General features: G+C 40.7%; 1 protein-coding gene across 3 annotated transcripts in view; it reads right to left on the bottom strand.

Annotated features, from left to right (window-relative positions):
• Positions 1-17,415, bottom strand: part of frs2a (fibroblast growth factor receptor substrate 2a) — a 77,689-nt gene that overhangs the window by 50,270 nt on the left and 10,004 nt on the right. Inside the window, exon 1 of one of the 3 annotated variants that reach the window (XM_078219757.1) lies at positions 11,877-11,933. The exons of the other annotated variants lie outside the window; for them this stretch is intronic. The gene's annotated coding sequence lies outside the window, so the exon portion shown is untranslated. Of the gene's footprint in view, positions 1-11,876; positions 11,934-17,415 lie in introns of those variants that run through there. 3 annotated transcript variants of the gene reach the window in all.

Raw genomic sequence — 17,415 nt, 5'->3', positions numbered from 1 at the left:
AGAGGCAACGTATAAAATGCTAAGTATTCGCCTTTTCCAACTGCTTTATCAATCTTGCTCTCCTGCACTGGCCATCTCAAGCCTGGGCTTTTCTCACCCCCCCCCCCCGCATATCAATTTAAATCCTCCCTCACAGCTCAATCTTTTCTGGAAGGTTACTCATGCTGTTTCAGTTGAGGCCATTCCATAGGTGTCACCTTTCCTTGTTTCAGAACTCACTGCAACACCCCAGCACAGTGAACCATTTGCATGGAATCAACCCATGTGATGGCTTTCTTAATCTTCCCCTCCTTAATCTGTCCAGTACGTTAAAGAGGATGATTTCCTTACCACATCCTTAGGGCATCCCACATCCAGTTAATTACTAAAATGCAGTCACTGTTGTAATGTGGGCAAACATGGCAGCCAACTTATATATTGCAAGGTCTCAGAAATGTCTGGTCTTGCTGCATATGAACATGGCCTGATTTAGTATGTGACAAGTTGCAAATGATAATGAACATTGTGAACACGTGGGCGGCACGGTAGCACAGTGGTTAGCACTGCTGCTTCACAGCTCCAGGGAGCTGGGCTCGATTCCCGGCTTGGGTCACTGTCTGTGTGGAGTTTGCACATTCTCCTCGTGTCTGCGTGGGTTTCCTCCGGGTGCTCCGGTTTCCTCCTACAGTCCAAAGATGTGCGGGTTATGTTGATTGGCCATGCTAAAAAATTGCCCTTAGTATCCTGGGATGCGTAGGTTAGAGGGATTAGTGGGTAAATATCTAGGGATATGGGAGTAGGGCCTGGGTGGGATTGTGGTCGGTGCAGACTCGATGGGCCGAATGGCCTCTTTCTGTGCTGTAGGGTTTCTAAGATTCTAAGATTGTGTAATCATTAGCGAACATTCCCACTTCCAATCTAATGTTGGAGGGAATATCATTGATGAAGCAGCTGAAGATGGTTGGGCCTAGGACATTAACCTGAGGAACTGCTGCAGTAATGCCCTGTGACTAAGGGCCTCCACAACCCTCTTGCTTTGTGCCAGGTATGACTTCAACCACATTGACTCCAGTTTGGGCTTCTTGATGCCATACTCAGTCAAATGTGGTCTTGATGTCAAGAGCAATCACTCTCACCTCCCCTCTCCAGTTCAGCTCTTTTGCCCATGTTTGGACCAAGGCTGTAATGAGGTCAGGAGCCAAGTAGTCATGGCAGAACCCATGCTGAGCACTATTGCTGAGTAAGTGCCACTTGATAGCACTGCCGACAAACCTTCCATCACTTTGCTGACGATCTTTCTAATCATTCTGTGAAATATTTCAGCCCGGCACCAAGAAGGTAACATACCATGACTCCTAGTTACAAGATTTTTAAAAATGAAATGAATATCAAGCCTTTTAAAGACACTTACTAACATAATCCAAACAGTGGGAACCTTCACTGATTTTGAGGCAGCTCAGTCATGCCAAAGAAATCCATTTGGGACAGACAAAATTTGTTTAGTCCATTTTCTAGTACTCATCACTGTGACTGCTCCACTTTCTCAATTTCTTTCTGCCTCATTTAATGACTGCTTCTCTGTCATTTGAGGAATGCAGTTTGAAGCAACAGTAGTCTAAAGATTCAAGAAGGAATTTATAAACTCAGGCTTTGCGAAAGCCACTTCCCAGTTGAGGGAAAATATTACAGTAATATTCAGACCACTGTACACACCCAAATACAAAATATATGATTCAGCTTAAAACAAAGCAAACGTTCAACTATCAAAGGATGAATTCAGGTTATTTTGTCTTACCTGGAACTCAGGTTTGGCATAAAGAAAACACTTGCCAATGTCACACAGGAACCATCTTATTCAAAAGATCCAAATCTGAAGGACCAATGGCATTTACGTGATACCTTGTCACAGCCTCAGAACAACCCAAGGAACTTCACATCCAATGAATGAATAATTATGTCCGCAATGTAGTGGCCAATTTGCACACTGCAAGAACTCACAAATAAAAAAAACAAATGGCTTTTTGGTTGCACTAGTTCAAGGAAGGATGTTGGCCTACATGAGGAAAAATTCCTACTCTCAAGTAGCGCCATCCATCCAAATCTGGGTGAATCATTCTACACTCTCTCCTTTCCTTCTCTATGAACGGTATGTTTTGTCTGTATAGCGCGCAAGAAACAATGCTTTTCACTGTATACTAATACATGTGACAATAATAAATCAAATCCACCTCTGACTATGCAGCATTCCATCAGTAGCACACTGAAGTATCAGTCCAAGTTCTTAAGTGAAGCCAACCTCTGTACCTCGAGAATCAGGGCAGCTAAAACGACAACTCTGGCTTATATAGCAGCGGTGATGTGGAGATGCCGGCGTTGGACTGGGGTAAACACAGTAAGAAGTTTAACAACACCAGGTTAAAGTCCAACAGGTTTATTTGGTAGCAAAAGCCACACAAGCTTTCGAAGCTCTAAGCCCCTTCTTCAGGTGAGTGGGAATTCTGTTCACAAACAGAGTTTATAAAGACACAGACTCAATTTACATGAATAATGGTTGGAATGCGAATACTTACAGCTAATCAAGTCTTTAAGAAACAAAACAATGGGAGTGGAGAGAGCATCAAGACAGGCTAAAAAGATGTGTATTGTCTCCAGACAAGACAGCCAGTGAAACTCTGCAGGTCCACGCAACTGTGGGCGTTACAAATAGTGTGACATGAACCCAATATCCCAGTTGAGGCCGTCCGCGTGTGTGCGGAACTTGGCTATCAGTTTCTGCTCAGCGACTCTGCGCTGTCGTGTGTCGCGAAGGCCGCCTTGGAGAACGCTTACCCGAATATCAGAGGCCGAATGCCCGTGACCGCTGAAGTGCTCCCCAACAGGAAGAGAACAGTCTTGCCTGGTGATTGTCGAGCGGTGTTCATTCATCCGTTGTCGCAGCGTCTGCATAGTTTCCCCAATGTACCATGCCTCGGGACATCCTTTCTTGCAGCGTATCAGGTGGATGGTGTTCTCACGTGGGATGATGGCATCTGTGTCGATGATCCGGCACGTCTTGCAGAGGTTGCTGTGGCAGGGTTGTGTGGTGTCTTGTCTGGTTCATGTCACACTATTTGTAACGCCCACAGTTGCGTGGACCTGCAGAGTTTCACTGGCTGTCTTGTCTGGAGACAATACACATCTTTTTAGCCTGTCTTGATGCTCTCTCCACTCCCATTGTTTTGTTTCTTAAAGACTTGATTAGTTGTAAGTATTCGCATTCCAACCATTATTCATGTAAATTGAGTCTGTGTCTTTATAAACTCTGTTTGTGAACAGAATTCCCACTCACCTGAAGAAGGGGCTTAGAGCTTCGAAAGCTTGTGTGGCTTTTGCTACCAAATAAACCTGTTGGACTTTAACCTGGTGTTGTTAAACTTCTTATATAGCAGCTACAATGTAATAACAATGCCCGAGGTGCTTCACAGGTGGAGCACTATCAAACAGAATTTAACAAGGCAAGAATCTATCAACTCAGTAAATCTGGTAGTTAAGTGAAAGAAAAACAATACTTGGATTATTTCTTGAGCTGTAACCCATACAATTCAGGTGAATTATGCAAAACCTGATTGAGGGAAATTGCTTCTTCAACAGTGGAACTATTTGAATAAAGTTTTGGATCAAACCTGATTCGTTGAGATGGGTGATTCTTCCCACTTACAGATCCTTGGCTGTATATTTCTGAAGGTTTGGTGACGTGCAACGCCTCATGTCATGAACACAATTCATTTTGTATTTTTTTATTGTTCATATTCATAGAATGTGTGCAGTTTACCACATTTAGAGTCAAATGCTAAGATCCATGTACACTAACTACTCTTTGGCATTTTCCTTTTACCTTAATTTTAAGACTCATTTTACCTACTGTTTAAAGTTTATTTATTAGTGTCACAAGTAAGCTTACATTAACTCAAACTGCTCATTCAAACACCATAACTCATGTATTACCAGAACCCCAATCTACTTCCAAGCCTACATCCTTACTCCATGGTTCTTTTAGACTCTGACCTGCTCTGTTCCACCATTGATAAAGCTCTCCACAAAAACTACCTTTGCACTTCTCCCCGAAATCCCTCTGTAAACCCCTCAAACTCATTAGATCTCTCTCCTCCCTCAAAAACCATCATGCTGTCAACCACTGTATTTCTTAATTCCACTCAACATCTGTTGCTTCTACGAGAAGCACCTTGTGGCACGTACTATGTTGAGACAATAAAATGCAAGTTACTTTTATTTTTCTGATCATTTTATTCTCCATAAAACCCTTTCACATTTTAGAAGCATGATTTTATTTGTTCCCAGGCAAAACAAAAAAGAAATTAAATTAAATTTGACTTTAGAATTTAAGAATTGAGCGCTTTAGGGTAAAAATAACCCTTTTTTAAAACTAATGTATTACAGTAATTTAATAATGCAAATATTCTCTGATCACAAAGAAACAGCTTTCGTCTCTGTACTGCTTATTGGGCCAATTAAACTAAATATATGCCTCAGTGTATCAAAATAGCCCAAATTTCTTTAAATAGCTAATTTGTTTAAATTAGTAACTCATTATCGTTGTGTTTCTGCCATATTTTAGCATGACCCTTTTCAAAAGGTCACTCCCAACCACTCAGCCACAAGCTGGGAACACCCTGCTGCTTGAGAACTTTCAAACCTTTCAATAAAACTCCTTTGGTTCCTGCAGAACTCTAGCTTCAGCTTTGAATAATTGATCGCCCCCAAAGGCCATGATGAGCTGTTGGGAGTAATTTACCTTAGGTTCAAATGAACATCTGTCCTGAGAAAACAAACACACGCATGCTCTGATCTGATAGAGACAGTGTTATAGTTTGCTCTCGAGGATGGCACGAATGTCAGATTTAGCATCTCTTTTCACTAACTTCTGAATTTAGTCAACTTTCTGCTGAAGTTTTTTTCTTTAAATTCCCTCACGTCCGCATCCTCCTTGGCTCCTCCTCTCCCAAGCATGTTGAATCCTGCTGGAATAGAGTTCCATGACTGCTGGTTGCCCTCCAGAATCTGGACAGGGTGACTAATCTTTAGATTCAAGTCAGAACAGTGAGCAGTGGTGAGCTGCACGAAGACCAAGAGGGGCATCACAAGTGAGCAGGCCAACCAAATGCATAAACCTGCTGTTGGGGATAGTGGTGGTGTCGCTGGACAGCAATCGGAAAGGAGGATCTCCAGCTGAGTTCCCCTCCTGAACTCAAAAGCGCTATGGCTAAGTCTAGTCATTCTGGCTGAAATGAGCTAACTTAGTTCATAGCAAGGAGTGAACCTTGGACCAGATAAGAATATAAGGACAGGAGTGGGCCATCAGTCAGTCCCTTGAGCCTATTCTGCCATTCAATTAGATCAAGCTGGGTTGTATCTAAACACAATCAAAAAATCTTGATCCTGTAAACTTTCTGAATGACTCAAGTGCACTTTATATGCTTACTAACCCTTTCTTAATCAGACACTTTGTTTTTATTTTCTCTTGATATTTCTCCAAAAAATTCAATTCCAAAATTTCCATTTATGAATACGCAGAGAACTGACACAAAATCCACAGAATCTGTACACCATAGCTGCTCTTGTAGTTGATCTAAGCCCACATAATGCTTCAAACTCAAAAACAAAGTCAAGGGTATGAAATCAAAGCATATAATTTCCACCATCAGTTAAATTAACTGAGATTTTTCTGACCATTCAGGATAAGTTCAATGAGGAATATGGATCTCACTCCCTTGCATACCTACATTCAGCCCTCACAGTCAGTAGACGTACAAGATCAACAAAGTGACGACCTTCCTTGCTGCCCCCCACCATAAAAGCACCACAGTCCAAAGAGCTCATGAATGCAGTGAGAAAGCTAAGAGCTAGCATCCTACTATTCCATAGTACTGACTATTCACCAGTTGATACCTAACATAGATCAATTAAAATAGTATTGCTCATTTTGTCAGATGTAATTGTAATAAATTCCAATCAAACACTACATTCTTTTTTAATATACAAAATAAAACCCATTCCTTAATTGGACGGGTTATCTGGTTAAAAAATAACTTACAACTCGATTACTTATTGAATAGTAATTGGAGGTAATTTACAAGTGAAACATTTGGCTTTCCCTGAGCAAATCCCCAGTAGTCCACATGAACATCTTGCATAAATGAAATACCGCTATACCACCCCATTTGAAACTGTAATGCCATGAGATCTTTCCACTCAGTACAAGGTAGTTTCTGGACGTTCAAACTACAGAAAACCTGACTATTTTTAGTTCCATTTCTGTGCTTTAGAACACTGACTGAATTGGTACAAGAGGAAAAATCCACCTCATGCCAGACCACTAATTTGTCCCCATATAAAAATACTTTAATGCTTTCTCTCACACACACATTAGTTTGCCTCATTGCATGACATTTGTGTGAATTTTAAAAACATATTTAAATGGTTACGTCACTGGATATCTTTAAATTACTCGGTCATCTGGTGTCATAGTTATACCTTAATTCTAAAATGTGGTTTTCAGAATTTAAGATTCAATTTCTCATGTTATACTCAGTATTATTCTCCTTTGAAAGTGATTTTCTCTTACTCTTTGATGGCATTAGCTCTTATCCATCTTCTGAAAGTACCATCATTAGAAATTTAAATTTCGAGACAAAAGATTCAAGTCCCACTATGAGCCTTGAGCATGTAATCGAGCTTGGTACTTTGATGCAACACTGAGAAAGTGCTGCACCGCCATAAACTGCTGTCATTTGGTTAAAATAGGTGGATGCAAAAGATTCCATATTGCTATTCAAAGGATACAGTCTCATGCCCAACATTCATCCACAAATAACACTACCAAAACATTTTAACTAATCATTTGAAAGGATGAAAAATAATGTACTTTGGTCACTAAGACAATGAAGTAATAATCAAGTCACGAGGGTGGTGCAGAGAAGGTGCACAGGATATATTCCTACTGCCAAAGGATTGTGGAAACAGTGGCTCTTTAACGTTGAAAGGAAGTAACTGAGAGCCAATATAATCAAAATACATAATAATTTAGACAAGGTAAATCAGAGGAACAGCTTTAAGCTGCACCATATTAAATAGAAGGGAGGGGAAATGGGTTAAATCTACTAATTATTCAACTCTGGATAAATATTAGGAATAATTTCTTCACATTATTTTCAATAGTTTTCAAGGTAAGGTACTGGCGGCATATACATGACATGATGTAATCTTATATTTATTCTGAATAGATGAGCTTAGGTAGGCTAACTAGCCTCTTTATCTGGGCATTTCTTACGATAACAGCAAGACCAGTTAGAAGAGGGGGTCTTGTGCTACTACTGCTGTCCATCAGCTGCAGTTACGTGCGGCCTAATTTCTAAACTTCAATGTTTAAAGAAAAATTTAGGCACAGTTAGCACTGTTGCCTCAGCGCCAGAGACCCGGGTTTGATTCTTGACCTTGGGTGACTGTGTGGAGTTTGCACCTTCTCCCCGCGGGTTTCCTCCCGCAGTCCAAAGATGTGTAGGTTAGGTTGATTGACCATGCTAAATTGCCCCGAAGTGTCAGGGCAATGTCCAGGTGACTAGCAGAGTAAACTAGGTGGGGTTACGGGGATAGGGCCTGGGTGGGATTGCTGTCGGTGCTGGCTCAATGGGCCGAATGGCTGCCGCCTGCACTGTAAATTCTATGATTCTATGACATGGAATAATGGTCAATTCTTTTAAAAATAATTTCTAACTTTATAAACATCGCTGTTGGTTCATAGAACCATAAAAAATAACAGCACCAAAAGGGCTATTTGGGCTCTCATGTCTGTGACAGCTAAAATAGAGTTAATCAGCCTAATTTCACTTTCCAGTTCTTGGTCCGTCGCCTTGTAGGTTACGGTGCTTCAATTGTTGTTAGCATAGTATTAATACATCTATTCTTAACTGAATAAACCATTTAGTTAACATGTTAAAACAAGCAGGGACAGTCTTCTATGTTCCTCAAGGCAAGAGTGGTACTAGCTGGCAATACAACACTTCCTGCCCACTTGCACCCCACTCTGAAAAAGGATCAGTGTGCGGCAACTTTATCAAATCTACTGGGGAAAATAAATGTTTCTGATAAAAAGTGCACCTTCAGTAAAGGCAAGTTACAAAGAGACTGAAGACCAAACATATTTAAGTATATATGGGATAAAAATAGTACATGTTTAACAATCCTGTAATTAAAACAGATTATTTTAAACCAAATGCAACAGTGAGACAGGAGAGTAGACTTAAGACTTGGCCTTGATAATTAAAGAAAATTACACTGATTTTATGGACACAACCATGCTTATATGAGAGTGCTACAATCTAAATGTTTTGAATTTTCAGACCACAATAGCTACTTTGTCAGCAACGCTGATCTACAAACTTTATCCAAACTCTTTGTTGTTTAAATTTTAAAACTGGGAATACCTGAGCAATGAAATTAACAGCAGTGCTTGCCCAAGTACTAGAGTTCCATAACTTCCAAGTACTCCACCCTATAGCAAGTTAAGGCGGTCTTTCAAGCAAGTAAAAGAATGCCCGGAATTCACTGTACCTGATGAGATATTTTGTTTATTCTATGAGCTCGCCCAGCTGAAGTACTTGTTTAAAATCAATTCTGGAATTGCTTGTACATAAATATACACTGATGTTTGGATTGTTTGTGAAATCTATCATTACAGCAGGAACAATAGCAATCATGGAGGGTTTTTAAATTCACTGAAGATTAGAGGATTATTTTCATGCACAGGTTTATTTTTATTAACTTTATCTTTTAGATTATGTCAAATCCATAGCTTTATCTCTGCTCGAAGAGCTAAAGTAAGTTCCCAAACACAGTCTCTTTCTTATTCCTTCCCACTAGCAAGGCTAAATATTTTTCAATACATAAAAGCTTACATTCTTCTCCAACTCCTGGGTTACATCCAAATTTTGACATATTGGAGGACTAGCATTCCAGTGAACCAGCGATGGAAGAATTCAATTGGTTTAAGCTTGAATGCATCTATAATATCTAATGGCATGCATGACTTTCACTGCACCAGTACTTAACCATTCAAGCACTGTAATCAGTATAGAGTTCAGTGGGACCTTTTAAAAACTCAACTAAAGTAACTTCCAAGGTAAAAGCAACCATGATTATGAACTTTAAACAGGATAATATAAAAAATGAATGAATAAAACACAACTTTGGCACCGACAAAGCACATACTTGTCATTCGTGGTGGACATTAGTAATAGGTTACACAAAAATCAGAGTATAGAAAGAAACAATGAAGTCACAAAGGGCTAATAAAAGAATAAAAACACACCAAATTTCTCACAAGCTGCAGGGTTGCTTTGTTTTTTAGCTGGAAAGTCATTCACCCCTAACTGGCTGGCGAGTGGAATTTTCCAGTCATGTCTCGGACTAAGCTAATTTATAAGTTTTCATACTTCCACTGAGCAGAGTAACCCTTCCAATTAAAGGTACTTAACTTACATTGCTGCTAGTTTTTAAATGCACTTATTCTCAAAATGCAAAACTAATTTAATGCTCATGTATTTCAAACACAAAAATGTTCAACTGACCCAATAGAAAACAAATATTTATTAGTAATCACAAGAGTCAGACATTTTCCAGAAAACATTAACTGGTTACTGTACTGCGTAAATTACTGAAAACACTTCACCACAATGTTGGACCAACAAGATCTTGTTTGACTAAGAAATGAAAACTGCCAGCATACAAAATTGAGGGGCAGATGACGGCTAGCTGGCCCATCAAGCTTGTCCCATACTATAATGGCCAGAGCATCACAGCTAAACAGTTCTTCCTTCCTTTCCAAACTCCCCCCACACACACACTGCAATCTCCTGACAGGATCCAAAAAAAGCAAACAGAATAAGGGAAAAATACTTTCGAAACACAAGACTAAAACTTTGAGTTTGCTTTTATCATTTCAGTATTTAACAAATGCGCACAAAATACCATAACCCCACTGGTTGACTTGACAAAGAAATACTATATATTTTTTCGACATAAAAAGTTTCATTCAATGCACTCAAGAGTTCAAATCTATCCAGAATTTTCTGAGAAAGTAAGTGACTGAACGATGCACACCATTGCTAATGTGCAAATTGTCCAGGAACTTCTGGTGACAAAGATACCCTGTCATGAATCGCTATATGCTGTTGCACGATTTGCACCAGTCCAATACTAATTTTGCAAAAATAGTAGCTTTATTTTAAGCTTCCAGTAAGTTACATGAAGTTGCTCTGTTTCTACATTAAATTTCCATTAACCTCGCATAAATAGCCTTTTAATGGCATAATAATTGCTAATGACTGCCAATCAGCCTCACTGGCCCAGAAAGTAAACAAACAAACAAACAGTGGAATTTCACTCCTTCAGGTAGTGAATTGTTGCTGGATTTAAAAAATTTCAAAATGGTCAATTTTACTTTTCCTTTGTCTTTTTTTCTCTCTCCCTCAATCCAATTCACCCCCGTTAATGCACCCTCCTTCTCAGTCCTTCCTCCGTTTCCTTCTCAATTCTTTGATCTCATCAGTTAAGAAACACCATTGGTCCCATCCTTCACCAAGGTGCCAGATGCTCCATCACTCTCGCTCCACCGTTATCAGCTCACACTTCCACTAACTTACAGGGCCAAACAATTTTGAGCTGAAGGGTACAGGAGCAAGTGAAGCTAACAGGTACGCGCAGTGAGAGCAGAGGCTCCCTGGAGAAGGTGCTTTCAGTCTGCTTTGCTTCAGAGTCAATGTGAGCCTTGACACAAATGACACAAGTTTAGCATTAGCACAAAACAAACAACTTTGCACGGACACAACGTGCTGTGTGAGTCTGGACAGCTGCGTTGGCAACTGAAGGAGAAAATAAACCATTGATTCTTTTTTAAACTGTGAACAAGGTACTGTGCCAGTTATTAAGCCTGTTTTAATTAAATCTGTTTAGCACAAACTAAAAGGTATAGGGTACTTGCAAAGACAGAACTGAAACTGCAGTTCATAGACTGGAGGATGAAGTCCTGCTAGAGTTGCTTGGTTTCATGGATAAGGCATATTACTGATCCACTGCAACTAATTAAAAGATGACAAGTAATACTATCTACAGGAAAGGGAAGAGAATAACAATGCATCCAAAACATGGCCAGATACCACAAGACACTCCTTAATACAATCAGAGATGGCAGCAGTGTGTTTAAGTTGCTGGGCTAGCAATCTAGAGACCTGGATAAATAAACTGGAGACATAAATGCAGATCCTGAACTGGCAGCTGGGGATTTAAATTCAGTTAATTAAATACATTTGGAATAAAAGGCTGGCATTAGTAATGGTAATCAGGAGAAAACTACCAGATTGTAGTAAAAATGCATCTGGTTCACTGATGTCTTTGAGAAAGAATATCTGCCATCCTTACTTGGTCTGGACTATGAATGATTGCGGACCCACAGCAACGTGGTCGACTATTAACAGCCCTCTTAACTGTTCCAGCAAGGCGCTCAAAAACCGCTGAGAAAAAGCGTCAATAGGAATAAAGCCTTGCAGCAAAATTCTAGAACTCCCTAACTAACAGCTCTGTGGACGTAGCTACACTACACGGGTGCTTACCACCACCTTCTCAAGGCAATTAGAGATGGGCAATAAATGCAGGCCATGTCAGTAACGCCCACAGCCCATGAACAAGCTTGCTGGCTGAAGGATTACCCTCCTTAAATGGAGAATTTAACATAATTTAGCTTCTCCAGTCCCAAACACATTCGACCCCTTTCGGACACAGAATTCTCTCTACATCTTCATACCCAAAACACTTTTAGCCCTTTTTACTTGAAATAAAATACTCACAAGAGATTTGACTAACTTGTTTCTTTTTCTACTGCACCACAACCACAACGATGCAACCTCCCTGCGAATGAGGCACAGCAGACAAAATTAAGTAAAGAAAATGGAGAGGAAATAAGAGGGAAAACATAAACAGTAAAAAAAAAGAACTGAACTGGGTTCAATACAACTGACCAAACAATTGCTGCAATATATCACATTGGTAACTTGCCAAAATATTTTTTGTGCCTTTGCTATAAATAAATGATGCGTGAAAGAAAAAGTTGGACTGAGTTCAGCAGGCCAAAGCAAGCCATGTTTTGGATAATCAATCTATTTCTGTGACATGACAGTAGGTGGCACAAACTAAAATTCACTGTCCCAGCACAGCCACTCAGTAAAACAACTGCAACGCAAAGCCAAGCGAGTTTTACATTTGAATGCCAAGTAATATGTTACAGATTGCAGTCAGCAGTCTTTGAAAATTAAGGGAACTCCATCCAGTGTTAACCATTTTTGCTTACCTGCAGCAAGCCTGTCACATCAAAAATAGCAATTCAAGGCCAGTGCAAGCAAGGCACTTTTTAGTAAGCAGGGTTATATGCTGAAATGGAACTTACTACTGTGCATCAATGCAGTTTACAATAAGCTGTGCTTTGTGAGTTCATGTTCTGTTATTGGAGCCCCTTCCAATTATTTCACAGCTACTTTTTTCCCCCCCAAAAATATACTTTAATGAGCCGGAGTTATTTTGATTTGTAATCTTTCAGTTCAACTACAAGTTATAAAATCAAGCCCAATTTAACTATAATAAGATAAACAGACCAACCATGGAACTAATCAAGCTCTTCCACTGTAATTAACTTAATGCATTTACCATAGCTTGTTTTTCTAGTTTGAGGTTTTAGCTTCCAGTGTCATCCATGCAGAATTTTGTGGATGCCAGTAACTCAGGATCAATGTTAAATATAAGGTTTGATTTTACCTTTCTTAAAAGAGTTATATTGTATCCATGCATCCCAACTGAAAACAAGTTCCAAAAAGGTCATTAGCTTCTCAGTTATATTTTTGGTAAAACCAAAGTTTATTGAATAATTTCTGGATTATTTGCAGTTCTCCTGTGGCACTGCTCATGGGTAGTCTGAATTCTGCACATAAGCTTGGCCTGTTACAAGTCATAGTATAGGTAATTCCAGATCCTTGTAGCTGGGACAATCAGGGGACTTCAGGTTTCAGTCTTTCTCCACTTTTTAGGATTGCACTGCACTTGTGACAAAATCTGAAGTGCAAAATCATAGATTCCTACAGTGCAGAAGGCGGTCATTTAACCCATCGACTCAATCCGACCCAGGCCCTATCCCCGTAACCCCATGTACTTACCCTGCTAGTCCTCCCCGACACTAAGGAGAAATTTAGCATGGCCAATCCACCTAACCTGCACATCTTTGGACTGTGGCAGGAAACCGGAGCACCCGGAGGAAACCCATGAGGAGAACATGCAAACTCCACACAGACAGTCACTCAAGGCCGGAATTGAACCCAGGTTCCTGGCGCTGAGAGGCAGCAGTGCTAACCACTGTGCCACCGTGCTGCCCATTAAATCTGCAACAAGACATGTTGTGCATGGCAAGCTGGAGATTACACTATTTTATAATGATGTTTCTATAAAATAGTTTGTCCAGAAAATGGATTACCAAGCCACTGATTTAGGATCATGGAATATGTCAAATTCTATTTTTATGCCTTGGTATTCTGGATTTTTTGGCAGATGGACGAGACTGAAATTTGCAAATTTTAATTTTTTTGTGAAAAGCGTAAATGGTTGTTGTAGATATCAGCTGTGCTTCAGCAGGGCACACACTGAATTAGAAAATTGTGGATTCCAGATATTTTAACATGAAACCCAGGCTGATACTTCAGTGCAGTACTGACAGGGTGCTGTATTGTCAGAAGTGCCATTTTTTGGATGAGATGTAAACTGAGGCCTCTTTTGCTACTGCAGGGATCCCGGTCTGATTCCCGACTCAGGTTACTGTCCGTGTGGAGTTTGCACGTTCCCCGTGGGCTTCCTCTGGGTGCTCTGGTTTCCTCCTACAGTCCAAAAGTTAGGTGGATTGGCCATGCTAAATTCTCCCTCAGTGTACTCAAAAAGGCACCGGAGGGTGGCAACTAGGGGATTTTCACAGTAACTTCATTGCAGTGTTAATGTAAGCCTACTTGTGACACTAATAAAACTTGAAACGATCCCATGGCATTTTCTTTTCAGCCATTTTGCCTGGATATAATTTTCCTTTTACTCTTTCATGGGATGTGGGCATCACCAGAAAGGCTAGTGTATATTGCCCATTCCTAATTGCCCTTGAATGGCTCATTGAGCCATTTCGGCAAGTTAAGAGTCAACCACATCGCTGTGGTCTGAAGTCACATGTAGGGCAGACCAGGGTAAGGGTGGCAGATTTTATTCCCTAAAGGATATTAGTGAACCAGATGGGTTATGACAATTGACAATGGTTTCATGTTTCAGACGCTTTCAATTACAGATTTTATTAATTGAATTTAAATTCCACCAGTTTCCGAGGTGGGATTTGAATGCATGAACCAAGAACGCCAACCTTGGCCACTGGATTATAAGTCCAGTGATGTTACCAGCATGCCACTACCTCCCCACTATTGCCAAACAGTCGCTTCTGCTACAAGTGTTCCTCACTGACTCCTGATAATGCATATTTGCCCATTCCTTGATGTCGCTTGCTCAAGAAACACTTGGTCTTCCTTGGCTCCTTTTACCATTAATGTCACCCTCAAGCAGTACTCTTTGTACATTGTCACGCATTATCAGTTGGCTAAAAGAACTTAATTTTCAGATTTTGATGATGTACTCTTTTGGATTTCATTCTCCTTGGGACATTCTCATTGTTTACCCTCATTTTCCAAGATTGTAATGACCTCAACAAGGCCCATGAGGTTGGCCTTTTGGATTATGAGCTCCTATCAGGTGATGTATCCAATTATAGGTTGCTACATGCAACATTTCTACCATGTTTCCCATGTTACAACTATAGACAATGCAATAATACTTCATTGGCTGTGAATGGCTTTGAATGTCCTTAAACATTCACCACATAAATTCAAAAATTCTTTCTACTTGTGCATACTTTGCCCAAGTTACCTTTTTTATCTCCGACCTTCTTTTAAGGTCCACAACACAAAGCCAATTGCATCAAGTACGGGGTACGATGCCTCCACAAAATATCTTTGATCCTGGCGCCTGACCATATTGGGCCAAGCAGCTGCCAGATCTTGGATTATCTTTGAGCACTGGTTTGCAAGAGATTGCAAGAGATTTCTCTGGCAATGACGAATTGTGTTTTTTGATTGGTTACGCTTTCGTTCAATAAATAAATAATTAGCAGAGTTCCATTAATAAAGATTCCACTCCCTGTGTCTCAATCTCTATCTGGAACAGTAAATAAACACAGGACTGCTTTAACAACATTTACTTTTACTTTCCATTGGTGAAATATTCTCAGGAATTTTTTGCACTTTGGAGCGAGAGAGCGAGCGGGCTGGGAGGGAGCCGTGGGGCAGGGCTTGCAAAGTGCAGACTTTATGAACTGCCAGTCATCCCGTCAATCATAAACATTCACATAATTCACAAGAAAGTTGTGTTTTCTGCTGAGAGAAGCACCCCAAAGTATTTCCTTTGATGAAAAGCTGCTAACCATTTTGGATTATTGTATCATTTTTTTTTAACCTCTTTCATTTCCCGAACACACAACCCTATAGCAAACGACTGGTGTTTGGTTCACCCTCTGGGCCTGCATAAACAAATATTTTGTTTCAAATATAAACAATAGATTATCCACTGTGGGTGTATAATTCAGCTTTGGTTGGGCAACAAATGGTAGTGGATCTACTACTTGTTATACACCCTGACTTATTTTCCATTTTATTGAAGTCATTTACTAAACATCCGACATAAGATCATCGGAGGAGCCATTCAGCTCTTTGAGTATTTTTTAAGTTTTAAAGTTTATTTATTAGCGTCATAAGTAGGCTTACATTAACACTGCAATGACTGTGAAAATCCCCTAGTCGCCACACTCCAGCGCCTGTTCGGTACACTGAGGGAGAATTTAGCACGGCCAATGCACCTAACCAGCACGTCTTTCGGACTGTGGGAGGAAACCGGAGCACCTGGAGGAAACCCACACAGACACGGGGAGAACGTGCAAACTCTGCACAGGCAGTGACCCAAGCCGGGAATCGAACCCGGGTCCCTGGAGCTGTGAGGCAGCTGTGCTAACCACTATGCCACCCACGAGTGGTCACCCACTGGTCACCTCACTACAAGAAGGACTGGTCACTTCACTACAAGAAGGATGTGGAGACACTGGAAAGAGTGCAAAGGAGATTTACCAGGATGCTGCCTGGTTTGGAGGGTAGGTCTTATGAGGAAAGGTTGAGGGAACTTGGGCTTTTCTCTTTGGAGCGGAGGAGGTTGAGAAGGGACTTGATAGAGGTTTATAAGATGATGAAGGGGATAGATAGAGTGAACGTTCAAAGACTATTTCCTCGGGTGAATGGAGCGGTAACTAGGGGGCATAACTATAGGGTTCATGGTGGGAGATATAGGAAGGATGTCCGAGGTAGGTTTTTTTACTCAGAGAGTGGTTGGGATGTGGAATGGACTGCCTGCAGGGATAGTGGAGTCAGAAACTTTAGGAATATTTAAGAAGCTATTGGATAGGCACATGGAGTACTTCAGGATGATAGGGAGGAAATAGCTTGATCTGGGTTTCAGACAAAGCTCGGCACAACATCGTGGGCCGAAGGGCCTGTTCTGTGCTGTACTGTTCTATGTTCTATGAGTCCGCTCCACCATTCAATAAAATCATGGCTGATCTGGTTGTGGCCTCAATTCTACTTTGCCATCCTCTCCCCAGAACCCTTCACTCCCTAGTCTGCTAAAAATCTGTCTAACTCTGCCTTGAATATTCAATGACCCAGCCTCCAGTGCTTTCTGAGGAAGAGAATTCGACATGCTAACAACTATTTGAGAGCATAAATTCCTCCTCATAACTATGTTTAATGGTGAACCTCTAATTCTTAAACTGTGCACCCTGGTTCTAGTCTCTCCAACAAGTGGAAACATCCTCCGGTATCTACACTATCAAATTCCCAGATTTATATCAAAAAATCTTTCACAAAAGGAACCATCAGCCCTGCAGCCTTAAATGCACAGTCACAATCCCCTCATATTTTTGAGTATGTTGCTATGAAACACTTTGAGATGTTTCTTTAAATCATAGAAATCATAGAAACCCTACAGTGCAGGAGGCCATTCGGCCCATCGAGTCTGCACCAACCACAATCCCACCCAGGCCCTACCCCTACCCCCACATATTTACCCACTAATCCCTCTAACCTACGCATCTCAGGACTCTAAGGGGCAATTTTTAACCTGGCCAATCAACCTAACCCGCACATCTTTGGACTGTGGGAGGAAACCGGAGCACCCAGAGGAAACCCACACAGACACGAGGAGAATGTGCAAACTCCA

This window comes from Mustelus asterias, chromosome 9, assembly GCF_964213995.1.
Source record: "Mustelus asterias chromosome 9, sMusAst1.hap1.1, whole genome shotgun sequence".
In the NCBI taxonomy this organism is placed as follows: Eukaryota; Metazoa; Chordata; class Chondrichthyes; order Carcharhiniformes; family Triakidae; genus Mustelus; species Mustelus asterias.
The sequence above is the reverse complement of the archived record's forward strand: the minus strand, read 5'-3'. Positions and strand labels throughout refer to the sequence as shown.